Here is a 14,713-nt window from a genome sequence, read left to right on the forward strand (position 1 = left end):
CACTTTCAGAAGAGGATGAGCCATCTCCCCAGAGGCATTGAGGGAGTGCTATGCCCCATGGATGATCTGATCATTACAGGGACCACTATGCAACAACATGATGCAACATTACGACAGGCCCTACAGCCGCTGGCAGAGGCAAATGTCACTTTTAACCATGAAAAATGTGAGTTCGGGGTTCAACAAGTCTGCTTCTTAGGGCATGTTATTTATGGTGAGGGGATACATCCAGACCCGGAGAAGATCACAGCAATTAGAAAATTCTCAGTTCCCAAATCTACCATAGAGGTCCGACAATTTCTGGGTATGGTGAACTTCTTGAGTTGATTTTTGCCTTGCCTATCTGATCTTACTGGCTCACTCAACCAACTGTTAAAAGCGGACAATGCATTTGTCTGGGGCACATGTCAAGAATGATCCTTTGAAACAATCAAGCAGGCCCTGATGACAGCGCCTATTCTAGTGACATTTAACCCTTTGAAAAAGACTGTTATTTCTGCAGATGCTTCATCCTATGGGTTGGGAGCTGTACTGTTACAGCCCCAGGATGAGGGGTATATCTGTCCAGTTGCCTTTGCTTCCAGGACCTTGTCACCATCTGAAAAACGGTATGATCAAACTGGAAAGGAGGGTTTGGCCATCACCTGGGAATGTGAACGACTCCAGGCCTTTGTTACAGGACTACAATTCATGGTTGAGACAGACCATAAATCCCTTGTTCCCATTTTCACTACCAAGAGATTGGATGATCTGACCCCTTGGTTACAAAGGTTCCGGATGAGAATGATGAGATACGCCTTTGATATTACTCATGTACCAGGGAAGAAATTGACTGTTGCAGATGCACTTTCTAGACACCTTCTGGGGGAATGTGGAAATGGGTAACTAGAACAGGACGTTGCAGAATATATCCAGTCCACTGTGGCAGGTTTTTCAACCTCAGACAAATGCTTGCAGGAAATTGGGAAGGGCCAGCAGACAGATCCCATTTTGTGTAAGACTGCACAGTACAGTGTGGAAGGATGGCCAGAAAAATGCTTACTTGACCAGGAGTGTCTGAAATTCTGGCAGGTGCACCATGACATCACTGTTCAAGATGGACTGTCAATGAGGGGGGCTCGCCTGGTCATCCCAATGAAGATGCGAGAAGAATTTTTTTTCCAGAATCCATAGTGGACACCAGGGTATAGTCAAGTGTCGGGCTTATGGGAAGCATCAGAATGGCATGGGGGTATTTGCACTTTAACATTGCAGAATGCAAAAATCCATGCTGACTATAGTATACAGCCACTCTTGTGGCTTTATAATTCAGTATAAGCAAGTGTAAAGTGATGCACATTGAGCAAAAAATATTAATTTCACATATGTGCTAATGGGGTCAGAAGAACTGACACACGAATCAGGATTGAGACCTTGGCATCATAGTAGATAGTTCAATGAAGATGTCAATCCAGAGCATGACAGCTGTGAAAATGTTGAGGGTTATTATGAAAGGGATTGAAAACAAAGCTACCAATATCATGCCATTATACAAATCTATGGCAAGACTACTCTTTGCACACTGTGTACAGTTCTGGTTGCTTAATCTCAGAAAGAATATCATAGGGCTAAAAATGGTTCAGAAAAGGGTAAACAGAATGATTAGGGTGTTGAAGCAACTCTCTTATGAGGAAAGGTTACTGTCCTTTTCTTAGTTTAGAAAAAAAGGTAAGGGGATTCATGATATAGGGGTATAAAATTATGCATGGTGCAGAGAAAGTGGACAGGAAAACACTTCTTTCTCTCTCATAATGCTTGAAATTGGGACCATCCAATGAATCTGAATGTTGGAAGATTCAGAACAGACAAAGAAAGTACTCCTTCACACAGTGCATAAACTTTGGAATTTGTTTCCATAAGGCGTAGCGATGGCCGCCAACTTGGATGGCTTTAAAAGAGGATTAGAAAAATTCATAGAGGATAAGGCTATTAATGGCTACTAGCTATGATGACTATGCTACCTCCATTTAGTTTGCCTGTGAATACAGTCGAGTGCTGTTGTGCTTATGTCCTGCGTGTGGGCTTCACATAGGCATCTGGCTGACCATTGTGAGAACGGCATCCTGGATTAAATGGGCCTTTGGCCTGATCCAGAAGAAAAGGAACTGTACATAGAAAAAGGTGCTGTGCACATGATCTTTATATCCAGAATTCAATGTCTATATATTCTGACACTGGTTTCCAAAGTACATATCCCTTGGTCAAGTAACAGTCAGCACTGGCAGGAGTATTGGGCTGCTTTCACACATGGGGCTAATAGTGCTAGTTTAATGGATTAAAAAGGTAGCGCTTCTGTCCTGATTTCTAAAATCCCTTTCACACTTCAGTACCTCTTGCGATACGGAAGAGTACTTTTTCAGCCGATATAGCGGCATTTTGTGCAACTGTCTTTCACACGGCTTGTTTTCGTCCTTCACCCATGCACACTGTTCCCCACTGTGTAGGAGGTCTAAGATCTTGTCCTGTTGCCATGCAAGCCCTCTCCCTTTAGGATCTGACTTTTTAAATGGTTTTAGTTGTATCAAGATGGGGGTGTGTGGGAAATGCTGCTGCTATCTGCGCCGATGCGGGAATACCGGTACAACGTTCATCAGGCAAAAAACAACAACTGCATGACTAAAGGGCAGGAATGCACTGCATGCTGGGATGCCTGTCACGTGAGCGGCAGCAGCTAGCGAAAAACTCCTGTGATCTTCCGGATTCCCAGCCTTGCTAACAGATTATTTCTGGTATCATTTATTGCGGAAATTGGCGCTATACTTGCACTACATTCCACCAGAATTCCAGAGCTACCCAGTATGTCATGTGAAAGCTCAAATATAATGCGCAAATTACCAGGTAAGAAATCGTGAGAATAACGGAATAAAGTGCAGTGTGAAAGCACCCTTGGTTTCAGGCCTCCTGTTCCTTCTGAACAGGTGATAGATAATAACAAAGCTCTTCAGAGCTGGCAGATGTACACAATCTAGATTGGAGACAATTTTACTCCTGCATTTATTGCTCCTGTGTTTTACAAATCTCACCAGGAATCCCTTTATTAGGCAGATGTGGGATTGCTCCTTTTGTTGCGTGATAGTATCTAAGAAGTCATTTCAAAGCACTGAAATGCCTGCTGTGATGAGAAATTCCAGGAACACTTACCTTAATAAGTGTCAACATGAAGCTGATGGTTAAATGCTTGTAGCAGTGAAGCGTGGTACAAGAGTATCACAGATTTAATATCTTTCTTAATATATTGTTGGGGAGCTTGCGAAGAGTGAGTGCTTACTGATCTGCTGTATATGCAAGTGTTCATTTAGGCCTTGCAGAAAGGGATGGTTAAGCATGAGGCTATCTGCTCCAGTATGTAGCTTATATAGCTACATATGTATTTCTTGTATGTAGCATATGTATTTCTTCTATGAAGGTGTTGGGTTATTCATATTTAATATTGTATTTTAGGTTTTGTAACCCACCCTGGGACCTATTGGTGAAGGGCAGGCTACATAATCATCATCATCATCATCATCATAATGAACCAAAAGTACACAAGAAACATGGAAAAGTATAAGCATTGTTATTAGCAGCAGAAGAAAGGAGATTTTAAAGATGTATATACCGCTTGATTGTGAAAAGCCTCTAAGCAGTTTTCAAAAAGATAATGCTTGCACCATAAGGATATATAATAGTTGGATCATTATATCTCTTTATATCTGAGTAATAGCTAGATTACTTAGAAGTAATCCATTTTTATTAACGACTTGGATGAGGAGGTACAGAGCATGCTTATCAAATTTGCAGATGATACAAAATTGGGGGGCACAGCTAATAATGTGGAAGATAGAAACAAAATTCAAAGGGACCTTGATAGGCTGGAGCATTGGGCTGAAAACAACAGAATGAAATTCAACAGGGATAAATGCAAAGTTCTACAGTTAGGAAAAAGAAACCAAATGCACAGTTATCAGATGGGGGATACTTGGCTCAGCAATACGACATGTGAGAAGGATCTTGAAATTGTCATTGATCACAATCAATAGTGCAATGTGGCTGCAAAAAAGGCAAATGCTATATTAGGCTGCATTAACAGAAGTATAGTTTCCAAATCACGTGAAGTATTGGTTCCCCTCTATTCAGCACTGGTTAGGCCTCATCTTGAATACTGCGTCCAGTTCTGGTCTCTGCACTTCAAGAAGAATGCCGACAAACTGGAACAGTTTCAGAGGAGGGCAACAAGGACAATCAGGGAACTGGAAACCAAGCCCTATGAGGAGAGACTGAAAGAACTGGGCATGATTAGCCTGGAGAAGAGAAGACTGAGGGGAGATATGATAGCACTCTTCAAGTACATGAAAGGTTGTCACACAGAGGGCGGGATCTCTTCTCGATCGTCCCAGAGTGCAGGACATGGAATAATGGGCTCAAGTTGCAGGAAGCCAGATTTCGACTGGACATCAGGAAAAACTTCCTAACTGTTAGAGCCATATGACAATGGAACCAATTACCTAGAGAGGTAGTGGGCTCTCTGACACTGGAGGCATTCACGAGGCAGCTGGACAGCCATCTGTCGGGAATGCTTTCATTTGGATTCCTGCATTGAGCAGGAGGTTGGACTTGATGGCCTTATAGGCCCCTTCCAACTCTACTATTCTATGATTCTAAGACTCGCTATGGGACTAACTCCATAGAATTTTGGCCTTTAGAGACATTAAAGCTATAATCCTATGTCCCATATTGGGACTTTCTTCCAAATAAACCTGCATAGGATTCTGTTTTAGTTGTATATCTGATCTATTACTCCACAGTGCACATGTTATATTTTTTAGGCTGCAATTTTGTATTCATTTCCCTGGGAGTAAGCCCTATTTCTTGCACAGAGATATATTTCTAAGAAGTAGACATGTATGGGGTTGTGCTGTAATTCTTGCTCTGTTGCTTAAGGCACTAGACAAAATGAGAGAAGAATATGATAATCTGTCATGAACACAAAGTACACATCCATGACAAAATTAATGTTGCATATTTTACAGACTAAATTGAATGTTGAAAGAAATACCATTCTCAGTTTGCTCCAGTAACCTCAATTTTATAGACTAATAAAAATGTGCTTTATGCTGCTTCTGGCTTCCTTAATTGCCACATGTTCCATATTGGTTAGTTACTTCCCATTCCATGCAGCAAGAAATATGCATAATATAAATTGACATACCATGAAACATGCAGAGAAAAGGCTACCAAAGTAAAAATCTTGTCATTAGTTTTGTTGTTATGTGCCTTCAAGTCGATTACGACTTATCGCAACCCTATGAATCAGCAACCTCCAATAACATCTGTCATGAACCAGCCGGTTCAGATTTTGTAAGTTCAGGTCTGTGGCTTCCTTTATGGAATCAATCCATCTCTTGTTTGGCCTTCCTCTTTTTCTACTCCCTTCTGCTTTTCCCAGCATTATTGTCTTTTCTAGTGAATCACATCTTCTTATTATGTGTCCAAAGTATGATAACCTCAGTTTCATCATTTTACTTCTAGTGATAGTTCTGGTTTAATTTGTTCTGACACCCAACTACTTGTCTTTTTTGCAGTCCATGGTATGCGCAAAGCTCTCCTCCAACACCACATTTCAAATCAGTAGATTTTTTTCTTATCTGCTTTTTTCACTGTCCAATTTTCATATCCATACATAGAGATCGGAAATACCACGGTCTGAATGATCCTGACTTTAGTGTTCAATGATACATTTGAGGACCTTTTCTAGTTCTCTATAGCTGCCCTCCCCAGTCCTGGCCATCTTCTGATTTGTTGGCTGTTGTCTCCATTTTGGTTAATGACTGTGCCAAGGTATTGATAATCCTTGACAACTTCAATGTCTTCATTGTCAACTTTAAAGTTATATAAATCTTCTGTTGTCATTACTTTAGTCTTCTTGATGTTCAGCTGTAGTCCTCCTGCTTTCCTCTTGAACTTTCAACAGCATTCGTTTCAAATAATTACTGGTTTCTGCTAGTAGTATGGTATTATTTGCATATCTTAAATTATTGATGTTTCTTCCTCCAGTTTTCACACCTCCTTCATCTTGGTCCAATCCCACTTTCCGTACAATATGTTCTGCATATAGACTAAACAAAATACATCCCTGTCTCACACCCTTTCCAATTGGGAACCAGTCAGTTTCTCCATATTCTGTCCTTACAGTAGCCTCTTGTTCAGAGTAAAGACTGTGCATCAGGAGAATCAGATGCTGTGGCACCCCTATTTCTTTTAAAGCATTCCATAGTTTTTCATGATCTACACAATCAAAGGCTTTGTTGTAATCTATAAACCACAGGGTGATTTTCTTCTGACTTGTCATTAGTATTTGGTTATACATGCAAATATATAAACAATTGTTATATGGACTTAAGTCAACTTTATTAACTATTCAGGTGGGTGGGAAGTAGTTATGGTTTTCATTGAGCTTGCTGTTCTCTGCCCAGTTTGTATGCTATAGTACCATGTATTTTGAAGATAATTTAATGTATGCAACAGAGTACAGGATTGCAGCTTAAGTTTTGAAAAGTAACTCACACCATCATCTTGACTTTTCCCTACCTCTTGCAACAATATTGACTTGTGAACCAACAGTGTTAACCCACACTCATTGTTCCGTTGTCATACATACAACTGGATAAAAATATAGATTTTATCCAGTTGTGTGTTATCCACACCCCCACCCCATCTGTTGTAAATCTGTTTCTAGCTAAGATACGAATAGCTTAGAAATTGGTTTGAACGTGCGAACTTAATCTACCTCTCTTTCCCAAAGAGCTTTAGGTTAAGGCTCCCATTCCATAAAACATGCTCCAGGGTAAATGATTTCAGAACTGAATAAATAAGCAGCATCTCTGCGGTTACTATGAGATACTAGTCTATAAGACTGAGAGTTTGTACAAGTTAACATAAAAATCTATTTTGGTTTTGACATTGCCAAGACAGTAGAATTTTATACTGCTGAACCAAAGACAGTTTCCAGCTAAGGAAGCAGATTTTTGTCTGGGCTCTGATTGTGATTTGCCTTAAGCTTCTAAATTATATCAGTGTGAGAGACTGGACCAGGATAGGGTAAGGCTCGATATGATCTTGTATTGCCCTAGATGGAGGTGGACAAATGAGTTGGTTATAAATTATGCTTATGCTGCCAAGGATGTTTTGTAGACCAGACATTTGCTTTGAAACAAATGGTTGGCTGGGGAACAGCTGTGTTATCTGTATGGTTGGCAGGAATGCTTGAGAGTCAGGTTTGTACGTGGATGATTTGCTAAGAAGTTATGTGGGAGAGTTTACTGTGAGAAGTGCGGGTGTAGCTTCTATTTCAATTATTTTGTTAGATGCAATTATGCTGTTTTGTGGAGTTTTACAGTATTTTTGTATTTGATTTTTATCTGTAATTTTTGTTATGTTTGAGAGATTGCTTTGTTTTCCTGTTAATCATGCTACCTTAAATGTATGTTTTGTATTTGACCTTCATTTGTAACATTTTATTTTGTAAAGTTTTATTGGATGTTTTAAGTTAGGTTGTAAACCACCTTGAGTTTTTATATTTTTTTATTTATCAAGCGTTATAGAAATGATTGAAATATAATAAATAAAAATTATAAGTCACCACAAAAATGTTGAATATTAACATTCAGACACAAACAACAACGACTTAAGTTTTACAAGAGACAATGAATACCATTTGACTGTGCAATCCTACAGATGCCTACTCAGAAGCAGGGCCGCCCCACCATTAGGCAAAATGAAATAGCTGCCTCGGGACAAATGCTGGAGGTCACATCAAGTGACAACAAAGTGTTGGAGAGCAGAGCTACGTATGACATATATATGAAATTTAGAAGACCTGCCCTGCCCCATTTACTCCAAAGTGACTTTGGAAGCCTACACCTGTGTTCAAGAGAAGGAGTCCACACCTTTGCTTACAAAGAGACTGTGCTGCTGCCAAAACTAGCCTCCATTGAAAAGAATGAAGTTTTGTAGGAGATATAGTAGATGGTTTTCCTTAGGGGCTTGGGGGGTGTTAATGTGTTTTTAAAGAGTTTCATTATGTTCATAATATTGAAAGATTGTTTTTGTTTCCTGTTATATTTGTTATGTTACTGTTATTTGTTGTTATGTTACTGTTATTTTGTGTTATTAGGAAATTGTTTTTGCAATTGTTTTTGAGATGTATTTCTGTTCACCTTGTTGTAAACCGCCTTGAGCACAATATTTTGTGGAAAGGCGGCATACAGATAAAATGATGAACAAATGAATAAATGAATGAATGAAATATGGCCCGCCCTGCAACTCCTAAGCTGCCCTGTTGCCCTCAAGTGTGGTGGAGGATGCTGTCCCATCACCAGTGTTGAAATAAAATTCAGTTGCCAGTCCAGTCAGGTTCTGTACATGCCAGCAAGGGAGGGGGGCATCTTGTCTTTTGCCTCCAGTAGCAAAATGTATTGGGCCAGCCCTGCTCAGAAGTAAGACCCATTAAGGGAGGCTTACTCCAAATAAGTGTGTATAGGGTTGCAGCCACAATGCACTAAAAGTGTTTTGTTGTAACAGTAAATTATTATTTATATTATACTTATAACACCGGTGGGGTGGGGAGGGGTGGGGAAGCCATTGTGAAGGCGAGTTCTGTCGCTAGGCAACTGGTACAGCATCAATAAGGTTTCCTGGGTGGCCTCCTGCAGAAAAACAGAAAGGGGGGGAAAGTGTTCATGATGGTTACTGAATAACATCGCGTAAGTATGACCGCCAATTATTGTTGATGACTTTGTGAAATGTTTTCACTGTTTAAAAGTGAATCTATATTGTTCATATAACTCTTTTGTACATATTGATTAAAAAGTCAGAATGAGCAGTTGCTTTTTCAAGGAAAAAGAGATAAATGATCAGACACCTGAAATTGCTTCCATTTATTTAGTGAGCGGAATTGTTTTTAGATACAGCTTATCACCCTGATACAGCAAGGATGATCTGTTTGCCCAAGAGTCACTGAGTTACTGAAATCCACAGCACTATTGATTTCTAAGCTGAATAAATTAAGTTAGGATTGAGAACTTTTCCAGCTCACTGGCAATGTTTCATGAAAACTTCTCATTAATAACAACATGAGCATTACATTGTTCTGTCTCCACATGGGAAATATGAAGACTAAGATGGCCTACATGTCTTGTTTTGCCTTGAATTTATATGTATTGGAATAACAGGCTTGTTGGATACGACACAGGGCAGGGTTGGGGAACCAGTTGCCCTCCAGAAGTTGCTGAACTCCAGCTCGCATCAACCCCAGCCAGCACGGTCAATGATAAAGAATGGTGGGAGCTGTAGTTCATCAACAACTGGAGGGCCACAGGTTCTCTAACCTTGCCAGTATACACCTCTCATTCCTTCCTCAAACAAGTATATGCATATTTTAGGATTTCAATTTTTAGCATGACATCTTATAGGTATAGGATCCACTCCTATAAGGCATGAAGTAAAAACAACTACTACCCTTGAAACAAACCCTTAAAACAAAAACCCTTAAAACAAAAAGGGATTGCGAAGAGCTCCAAAAAGACCTCTCCAAACTGAGTGAATGGGCAGAAAAATGGCAAATGCAATTCAATATAAACAAGTGTAAAATTATGCATATTGGAGCAAAACATCTGAATTTCACATATACGCTCATGGGGTCTGAACTGGCGGTGACCGACCAGGAGAGAGACCTCGGGGTTGTAGTGGACAGCACGATGAAAATGTCGACCCAGTGTGTGGCAGCTGTGAAAAAGGCAAATTCCATGCTAGCGATAATTAGGAAAGGTATTGAAAATAAAACAGCCGATATCATAATGCCGTTGTATAAATCTATGGTGCGGCCGCATTTGGAATACTGTGTACAGTTCTGGTCACCTCATCTCAAAAAGGATATTATAGAGTTGGAAAAGGTTCAGAAGAGGGCAACCAGAATGATCAAGGGGATGGAGCGACTCCCTTACGAGGAAAGGTTGCAGCATTTGGGGCTTTTTAGTTTAGAGAAAAGGTGGGTCAGAGGAGACATGATAGAAGTGTATAAAATTATGCATGGCATTGAGAAAGTGGATAGAGAAAAGTTCTTCTCCCTCTCTCATAATACTAGAACTCGTGGACATTCAAAGAAGCTGAATGTTGGAAGATTCAGGACAGACAAAAGGAAGTACTTCTTTACTCAGCGCATAGTTAAACTATGGAATTTGCTCCCACAAGATGCAGTAATCGCCACCAGCTTGGATGGCTTTAAAAGAAGAATAGACAAATTCATAGAGGACAGGGCTATCAATGGCTACTAGCCGTGATGGCTGTGCTCTGCCACCCTAGTCAGAGGCAGCATGCTTCTGAAAACCAGTTGCCGGAAGCCTCAGGAGGGGAGAGTGTTCTTGCACTCGGGTCCTGCTTGTGGGCTTCCCCCAGGCACCTGGTTGGCCACTGTGAGAACAGGATGCTGGACTAGATGGGCCACTGGCCTGATCCAGCAGGCTCTTCTTATGTTCTTATGTTCTTATGATGATGACAGTTTATGCGGATACACAAACATTAGTTTGATTAAATATGAAAGAATATCCTAGTACGTATATTCCGGCGTATAAGACGACTGGGCGTATAAGACGACCCCCAACTTTTCCAGTTAAAATATAGAGTTTGGGATATACTCGCCGCATAAGACTACCCCTGCTTATGACATGCAAGCGATGTACCTTACTGGCGATTGGCTGGTTGTTGTATACAAAGCAGGGGATTTGAACCCCAGCCTTCCAGGTCTTAATCCAATTCTCTAACCACTATACCCCACTAGCATAAAATAAAACTCGGCATACATCCTAACCGCTACACCGCGCCACATAAAATGAAACAAAACCTAGCTAGGGGACAGGGTGGTACAGAGCGAAACAAGTGCCAGGGATGAGTTGGGTGTTTTTAAGCTCCACACCCTAAAAATAAGATTATGACATCAGCCTGTGCTGGCACCTTTTAACTTTGGAATAGTCTACTGCACAAAACACTAGTCCCTATGATTGCCATTGCTTCTTTTTAGCCTGCATCGCAGCCTCCCCTGCCCTGGTGCCCACCAGATGTTTCGGACTACAACTCCCAACTGTGCTGGCTGGGAGTGGTCGTGCAAAACATCTAGAGGGCCCTGGGTTGGCAGAGGGTGCTGTGCCCCAAACATTTCCATTTCCAGGCCGATTCTAACAGAACCACCACACTGCAAATTCAAACAGCTTAGCTTAAGAAAAAGCATACAGAATTGCCATGACTTTGCCCACATGCCCTGCATTTAAACACACACAGATGCAGCTTCCCCTGCCACCTTCCAAGGTCTTAGCGATCAAGTTAGCTTGGACAGACCTAGCTGCAACAATTCTCTTTTCACAAACAAGGGGGGGGGGAGACAAAAATAAATAACCAAGCCCAAAACACACACACAGGGGACAGAATAAGAATTGCTAACTTATTTCGGGGAGCTGCGGTGCATTGAATTTGCAAAAAAATGTATCTATAGTGGGTGGCAAAGATTTGGTGTAGGCCTCAAGAGGAGACGGGCACTTCCTGGATCTAACAGAGAGGGGGAAGGAAAGAAGAAATTGAGCCAGGGAGAATGCACACTTGGGGGAAGGTGGACTTAAAATATTCCACAGGGATGCAACATATTTTGGGAAGGCAAGCAGAAGCATCTCCCAATAAAAATAATAATAAAAAAGAGCTATCATGCACAAACATGGCTTTCAGGCACTGATGGGCGGTGGGGACACCATCCACAATCTTAGCTGAACAGGGCTAAACAAACAGAACATTGTCCCAACCACAATGGCCCAATCACCAGCAAAAACCAGAGAGATGACCCCTCCCCAGCTAGCAACAGTGTTGGACATTCAGGGGGCGGAGGGAGAAAAACATACATCATACCTCCTATCTCCCCCTTTTTTTGGCTAAACATTTGTAGTCAGCTGCAAAGAACTCTTCCATTTCTCAAAACACCAAAGGCCTTTAACAAAAATCTGCTTCCCCATCCCAGAGAAACAACACAAGCTGGGAAGAAGGGGGGAGGTCGGGGTTCTCCCCCCCAAAAACCCCTAAGTTAAAAAAAAACTTTATCCAACCACAATCTTTTTCATATATATTTTTAAAAGATTATTTTAAAAGGAAGAGAAAACAAAAGGGGGGGCTTATAGATTTGAGGGGAGGGGAGAAGACCTGGAAAGGGCCCCCATCCTCTATAGAATAGGATTTCTGAGAAACAGCATCAAAAAGGAGGGAAGGGAATGATCATTACTCTAATTTTCCAAGAAGAAAATGAACGCCAGTGTTGTTTCTGCAGCAATGAATCAGATCCGTGGGGAAGGGGGGGGCTGTGAATTTACACTGCCCCCCCAAATCTCCTTATAAAAATTACCGTAGTCAGGGGCGGGGAATGCACAGCTCAAGGAACACACCCGGCCTCAAAGTAAGTTTAGCTATTAAAAGCAGCTTGCCCAGAGCTTCACGGCCACGATCCCACACACCTTTACTTGGAAGTAACCGCCCTTGAACATAGCAGGGCTTCCTTCCAAGTAGGCTGCAAAATCCTAAGCGTCTGGGGCGGGGGATCCCCCTTACCTCCGAGTAAACGTGCAGAGGGCTGGGCTGCTAACGGGATGCGTCGATGCGAAAAGTTCACCTTGGCAGGCAAGGGGGGGGGCTTCTTTACTTCCGAATAAAGGCGATTCCCGTCGGGCTTTGCTTGGGAGTGAAGAAGCCCCCGGGGGGGGGGCTTACTTTAGAGTAACGATGCAGCGGAACTGGGCGGCGCAAACTCTTTCGAGCATGAATTTCCTTGGGGAAAAAACGCCTAAGCGCTCCATGCAATCAAAAGCAGGACTGGACCCAACCTTGGCCACAAAGTAGGCCTGCTGAAATCAACAGGCACGGCCGGGCTCCGTTAGTTTCAGTGGGTCTCCTCTGGAGTAGAACTTTCCTGGAGGCCAGCCCGCAGCCGATCACACATTTCCCAACTCTAATTCGAGGGAGACCGCGTCACCCCAGCCATGCCTACTCAGAAGTAAGTCCTCTTGACTTTCACGGGGCTTACTCCCAGGTAAGCGGGGTCACGAGCGCCGCCCCAGTCAGGCTCAGAAGAGACAAACATTCACACACTCCATTTGAAACCGATGGGCTCAAGTCTACTCTAAAAGTGACTTGAATTGTTGGATAACCCCCATAAGCATTTTCCCGTTAAAGGAAAGAAAAGAGACCGATCCAACTTAATATTTTGCTCACCTGATGAAGGAGAGAAAGAGAAGATGGGGAGGGGGAAGGACGGAGGGGAAAAGGAAGGTCACCCCCCACTCACCCTCTCCGACCCCAAATGGCTTAAAAGAAACTTGCCTGGCGCAGACCCGTTGAAATTAACAAGTCTAGTCAGTTTCACCAGAGGAAGCAGAATTGCTCCGGACTGGCCTGCTTTGGCTAATCTTTTCCTGAACCCAAAACTGCGTTGGAAGAAGGAAGGATTGGACAGGAGGGGGACGCTGAAGGAAGGAAAGTGGGGGGGGGGAGAGAGAGACTTGTTGCAAGGAGGAGAGAGCTCTAGTTCCTTACACTCACGTTTGGCAGGAAGTCAAATGGATATATAATATATATATTCCCCTTTCTTTCTCCGGCGCCCGGTTTAATTGATTTTTTTTGCGGGGGGGGGGAGGGATGAGGGAGGGTCTCTTCTGCGGCTTCCCACGCAGCGGCGGCGCTGCAATGGCGCCTGAAACGCAGCGCCTCCGCCGCCTGCCGTCGAGAGGACCCAGGAGATTGGGGCTCCAATACCCCCTGCCGCTTTGCCAGGAGGCTCACCGGGGACCCTAAGTCGGGCCCTCCCTGCGGCCGCTGGATCACGCCCTTCGCCCAGCACCTGCCCTCCTCCCCGGGGCCAAGCAGACTTGGGCGCAGAAGGGCTTCCTTGGATCCAGCAGTGACCTCCAGCCATCTCGCCCGCCCCCGAGCTCCAGCCCCCACATGCCGGGCCTGACGCAGCTGCGCTCGCTCGGTGGCGGCCCGAATAAGGAGCTCCGGCAACTTCTTCCCTGCCGCTCGGCAAGCCGGGGGCAGTAGGGAGCCAAGCGGCCGGGCTCCCTCGGGGCAGCCTTCGGGTATATGCAGGGAGGGGATGGAGGCGCCCCTTCTCCTCTAAGCCGTGACCATTGACCGCTACTGCAGCTTTGTTGTGTCTCGGAAATGTTCCATGCCGCTCGCTGACCCTCCCCCCGGCCCCTCTGATTCAGCCCCGCCGTCTGTCCTCCTGCCCGCGTCATCCCGGCCTGGCCTCTGGCTCGGCAGCTATTTTTCAGCACCCAGCGTATAAGACGACCCCCGACTTTGGAGAAGATTTTCCGGGGTTAAAAAGTCGTCTTATACGCCGGAATATACGGTACTTAAATACTATCTGAATGTTTTATATTTGCTTGCAGAAGATCTGAATGAAAATGCAACAGTTTATTTGCCAACTTAAGTGCTGTTTCTAAAGTTATAGAATTTACACATATTGGCATGTAAATATTGGTTGTCCATTTTTTGCTGAGAATAATTCTCACTCTATGCCCAGTTTATTTTTTAAAAAGCCACTCTATCCTCAATTTATAAGTTTTATATTAAAATTGCCACTTTCTGTATGTTTAGTTCAGGGGGG

The 14,713-nt window shown here is 43.1% G+C and overlaps 1 protein-coding gene across 1 annotated transcript in view; it reads right to left on the reverse strand.

The window, feature by feature from the left end:
• Window positions 1-13,663, reverse strand: part of EXOSC9 (exosome component 9) — a 40,835-nt gene extending 27,172 nt beyond the window's left edge. Inside the window, exon 1 of the mRNA XM_061585200.1 lies at window positions 13,642-13,663. The gene's annotated coding sequence lies outside the window, so the exon portion shown is untranslated. The remainder of the gene's footprint in view (window positions 1-13,641) is intronic.
• Between the last annotated feature and the right edge of the window lie 1,050 nt (window positions 13,664-14,713).

The sequence above is a fragment of the Rhineura floridana genome, chromosome 9 (assembly GCF_030035675.1).
Source record: "Rhineura floridana isolate rRhiFlo1 chromosome 9, rRhiFlo1.hap2, whole genome shotgun sequence".
NCBI classification, from domain to species: domain Eukaryota; kingdom Metazoa; phylum Chordata; class Lepidosauria; order Squamata; family Rhineuridae; genus Rhineura; species Rhineura floridana.